A 5,655-nucleotide genomic window follows, 5' to 3' on the forward strand; every position below is an offset into this window, starting at 1 on the left:
AGCGCACCACAACACCGACCTTGTCGCTCTGTTAACTTCAAACACATCCGGCCAACCCCTCTATGGAATCCTCTTCATCGTATCAATGATATAGACCTCATCAGGCATGAGACAGATAAGTCTGTTTTATAATTAAACTTCACACTTCACTCTTTTGCGAGTTTGCCTCTTTCGAGCATCACTCGGAAGCTCCTCCTCATCTTTTCCCGAGTCCGGCTCGATGAATTGCAAATTATCCATTCAAAACCATATTTCTCGTATTCCGACATGTCCGTTGTCGAAGCCTGTAGTACGCTCGGGGGCTACGCCGCTCTCGGGGGCTGCATCTCATTTGGAGTGACACTCCTGAGTGGTCGACTACTTCATCACCTAGCAGATCCTTCACTTTAACAAATGCATTCGATCAGCCACTTTGACAAGTTTAGTAATCACCCAGACGCTCTGCACGCCATCTTCATTCCTACTCAGAATCAGTTGGCACACCGGTCTTCTCGCGTCGCAACCACGTTACACTGACCTCGTCACTACATAAGCTTCGAAAGCATTCGACTAAGTCCTCCGAGGACCATTTTCGCCGTTCGGTGGCACACGACTTCACCTTAGCCGCCCCGCGCGCCGCCACTCGGTTGTGCACGTCTTCACCACTCGGCTGCCCCGCGCATCTTCACTTGGCTAGATATGTAGTCCTACATTCGACCACTTCACACGTCATCACCATTCGACCGCTTTGCGCGTCGCCACTCGGTTGTGTGCGTCTTCACCACTCGACCGCCCCGCGCGTCATCACTCGGTTGTACGCATCATCGCCCCTCTGCCGCCTCGCGCGTCACCATTAGTTGGACATGTCTTTACCTCTACACCCCCAGCACGGGAACGACTAAGTTACTCATATGGTCAAACCTCACATCACACTCTGTAGCAAGCTTACCTCCTTCGAGCATCACTCGGGGGCTACGCACGATAGTTGGCCATGTCACCCTCATGGGTTACGCCCATTTGGTCAACCTATTGATCACATCAGGAATATTCTTCTGACCATACATGCTCGGTTCGCCGAAGATCTATAAGTGAAGCACGTCCACCCGGACAAATACCCCTTTCGTGCAAAAGGGTGAAAACGAAGCTCTTCTACGGATACAATATACTCTTGCAAATACCCCTTTCACGCAAAATCTAACGGTCAATATAAGAAGTACTACTAGAACGATTACTCCCTAGAGTGTCGAGCTTTTTTCTACAGTCGGCAGTTTCAAGGCCGAATTCGTTCATCTTGCCGAGTGCACCAAGATCACTTGATTGATCCAGTTCCAAATTGAATTTGTTTACAGTGCCAAGTGCACGAATATCAGTCCCACTGACTTAGCTCCAAGCTGAGCTTATTTACCATGCCAAGTGCTTGAAGATCCATCCGATTGACTCAATTTCAAACAAAGATATTTACCGTGCCGACTGCATGGAGGTTCACCGGGAAACTTAAACCCTCTGCCAGACTCATCTAGTCCGACAGAGGCTTGGGGACTACACCCAGTGGGTGCACTCAGCGTGCCCCCACTAGAAGAGAACTCAGAAAGAAACATTTTGCTCGATGCAAAACTAGCTCCAGAATTACTTGACCTCCGAGTTAGAGAAGAACAAGTTCGATCAGTATCAGCTAAGAAGATTTTTTAGTTCTCTCGGACCCCCTCCGACTGCCCGCAGTCGACGGCGGTCTCGGGGACTACACCTAGCAGGTGCACTCAGCGTGCCCCCACTGGAGTAATCTCCACTCGGTACGGACTCGGTACGGCCTGACCAGTCTAAGTGATGAACAACAACAAAAAAGACAGGCTCTAAGACTCCCGCCGACTGCCCGCAGTCGACGGCAGTCTCGGGGACTACACCTAGTGGGTGCACTCAGCGTGCCCCCACTGGAATGGTATCCACTCGGAACGGTCCGCCTGGTCCGAGTGACGACCAAACAACAAAAAAAGACACGTTCCAGGCGTGAAGAAATTCCGAGTAGTCAGTTACTCGATGCAGGACCAACTCCAAACTCAGCGTGCCCCCACTGGAATGGTATCCACTCGGAACGGTCCGCCCGGTCCGAGTGACGGCCAAACAACAAAAAAAGACACGTTCCAGGCGTGAAGAAATTCCGAGTAATCAGTTACTCGATGCAGGCCCAGCTCCAAATCACTCCAAAAAATAATAATTCTATAAGGTGAGTTTAACGCTCCTCCGTGGACCTGTTTTGAGCCTTCTTCTAGGACTCAAAGCATGAAACTCACAAGTGTGGATCAAAAACCGACTCGTATTGACGTTCCTCCGGGATAAGAATGGCATCTCTCTAAGAGAGCAGTCCATGTGTCAATCCTGTTGCACAGATTTAATGACACACCCATACTCAGATCATGAGTTAACCTCTTCCGAGAGATGAAAGAATGTCACCAAGTTGCTCCTCACAGGCACTTACCCCGATCAGTCGGGAAGCGTGGTGCTGGAATCCATTGAGATTTTGTTCAAACCTTGGTTGTCTGAAAGCACGACGACATGTACCGAGTATTTCTGTAATCACTCGGACCAAACTGTGTCTTGCACAAACTCATTTCACAAAATCGCAATCGATTCGGGGGCTAATGTTGGGGATATACATAACAGGTAGGCCCACGAAGGGTCGAAATATCATGAAGCATGGGGTCCACACAACATGTGGGTCCAGGTAAATTTCATACAGACATACTATCCACTTGGACAAGCAACATACTATCCACTCGGATGACAGTTCACCACTCGACCGTACGACTCACTCGGATATACGAAGACCAGCAGGCAGCAAAGCAGTCGGCATCATTCTAATAGTGAGGGCTTGATAGTGGGCTGGCATTATGGCATTCATGCCCCACTTTGTAACATAGGAGGTGAGGGGTGGCGCACTCTATATAAGCCACCCCCCACCACTAGACGAGGGGGTCTCTTTTCTTCCACCTCTCTCTCTTTTCACCATTAGTCTCAGGACTTAGCTCGGGCATGGGGATCCGTTCCTCTCGCTCACACACACATTGTAATCTCCGGATATATACTCAGATAAAACAAAGCTTCTCCGGAGCACGAGACGTAGGGTTGTTATCTCCACCGTGAGAGGCCCGAACTCGCTAAAACCACCGTGTCACCCATATGCATCTCGATAGATCATGCTCCATTATCCTACCCCTCTCTTCCTGTCAGAATCGTTACCACGACAGCATGCTAGTTCCACACTTGTGCTTCAAAGTAGCACCATGTTTACTTTTTCATATCGAGAGTCTCCTATGTTGTCACTTTCATATACTGGTGGGAATTTTTCATTATAGGATTATATGCACACCCACTTGGTTTTCATATTGAGCTTTCATACACTTATAGCTCTTAGTGCATTCGTTGCATGGCAATGCCTACTCCTCGCATTGATATCAATTGATGGGCATCTCCATAGCCCGTTGGTTAGCCGCATCGGTGTGAGACTTTCTTACTTTTTTGTCTTCTCTATATTTACCCCTATCATCATACTCTATTCCATCCATAGTGTTATATCCATGGCTTGCACTCATGTATTGCATGAGGGTTGAAAAAGCTGAAGTGTGTTAAAAGTATGAACCAATTGCTCGGCTCGTCATCGAGGTTGTGCGTGATAAATACTTTGTGTTAAGAAGACAGAGCATGACAAGACTATATGATTTTGTAGGGATAGTTTTCTTTAGCATTGATATTTTGAAAGACATGATTGTTTGTTGGGATGCCTGAGTATTGATGTCTTTATGTCAAATTATAGACTACTTTGAATCACTCATGTCTTAATATTCATGCCATGATTAGATATATGATCAAGTTTATGCTAGGTAGCATTCCACATCAAAAATTATCTTTTTTATGATTTACCTACTCGAGGACGGGCAGGAATTAAGCTTGGGGATGCTGATGCGTCTCCATCGTATCTATCTATAATTTTTGATTGTTTCATGCCAATATTATACAACTTTTATACACTTTTGGCAACATTTTATATGATTTATTTGGACTAACATATTGATCCAGTGCCTAGTGCTAGTTCATGTTTGTTGCATGGCTTTTGTTTCGTAGAAAATCCATATCAAACAAAGTCCAAACGCGATAAAAATTTACGGAGAATTATTTTGGAATATATGTGATTTTTGGGACTAGGAATCAATGCAAATGGGGGCCCATAGTGACAACAACCCACCAGGGCGCACCGGGCACCCCCTGGTGCGCCCAGGTGTCTTATGCCCTCATCGTAAGTCGGTTGGGGCCCTTCTTCGGGCGCAAGAAAGATAATTTATGGAAAAAATCGTGTAAAAATTTCAGCGCAATCGGAATTATGGATCTCCAGGAATTTAAGAAACGGTGAAGGGCCAGATCTGGGGAACACGAAAAAGAAGATAACATAGGGACAGATCCAATCTCGGAGGGGCTCTCGCCCCTCCGCCGCCATGAAGGCCATGTACCAGAGGGGGAACCCTCCTCCCATCTAGGGGTAGGACAAGGAAGGAGAAGGAGGGGGGCTCTCTCCCCCTCTCTCCCGGTGGCACGCCGGAGTGCCGCCGGGACAAGGATCGTGACGGCGATATACATCAACAATCTTGCTACCATCAACACCAACTCTCTCCCCCTCTATGCAGCAGTGTAACACCCATTCTCCCCGCTGTAATCTCTACTTAAACATGGTGCTCAACTCCATATATTATTTCCCAATGATATTTGGCTCCTATGATGTTTGAGTAGATCCGTTTTGTCCTATGGGTTAATCGTGATCTTGGTTGGTATGATTGTATATTTTATTTATGGTGTTGTCCTACGGTGCCCTCCATCTTGCGCAAACGTGAGGGGTCCCCGTTGTAGGGTGTTTCAATACATTCATGATTTTCCTATGGTGAGTTGCGAGAGTGAGAGAAGCTTAAACCCGAGTAGGTGGGTTGTTGCATATGGGATAAAGAGGACTTGATACTTAATGTTATGGTTGGGTTTCACATCCTTAATGATATTTAGTAGTTGTGGATGCTTGCTAGGGGTTTAATCATAAGTGCATATGATCCAAGTAGAGAAAGTATGTTAGCTCATGCCTCTCCCTCATATAGAATTGCAAGAATGATTACCGGTACTTGTTATCGATTGCCTAGGGACAAATGATTTTCTTGTTGACAAAAGCTATCCACTTTTATTACCTTGCAATTTATTCATAGTTTTATTCTTGCAAAGTACTCTTAGTTTTATTCTTACAAAATAGTTTCATACTTGTTTTTAGGTAAAGCAAACATCAAATGTGTGTAGAGTTGTATCGGTGGTCGATATAACTTGAGGGAATATTTGTTCTACCTTTAGCTCCTCGTTGGGTTCGACACTCCTATTTATCAAAGAAGGCTACAAACTATCCTCTATACTTGTGGGTTATCAAGATCTTTCTGGCGTCGTTACCGGGAGCAATAGTGTGGGGTGAATATTCTTGTGTGTGCTTGTTTGCTTTACCACTAAGTAGTTTTATTTCATGTTCTAAGTTGTTCTCTATCTTTAGTTATGGATATGGAACACGAAAGAACAAAACAATTAGTGGTACTTGCTAATCATGGAGGTGGGGAACCTCCTAAAACCCTCGATGCTCGTTATGTGAAAAATATTATGCACTAC

The sequence above is a fragment of the Triticum dicoccoides genome, chromosome 2B, assembly GCF_002162155.2.
Source record: "Triticum dicoccoides isolate Atlit2015 ecotype Zavitan chromosome 2B, WEW_v2.0, whole genome shotgun sequence".
NCBI classification, from domain to species: Eukaryota; Viridiplantae; Streptophyta; class Magnoliopsida; order Poales; family Poaceae; genus Triticum; species Triticum dicoccoides.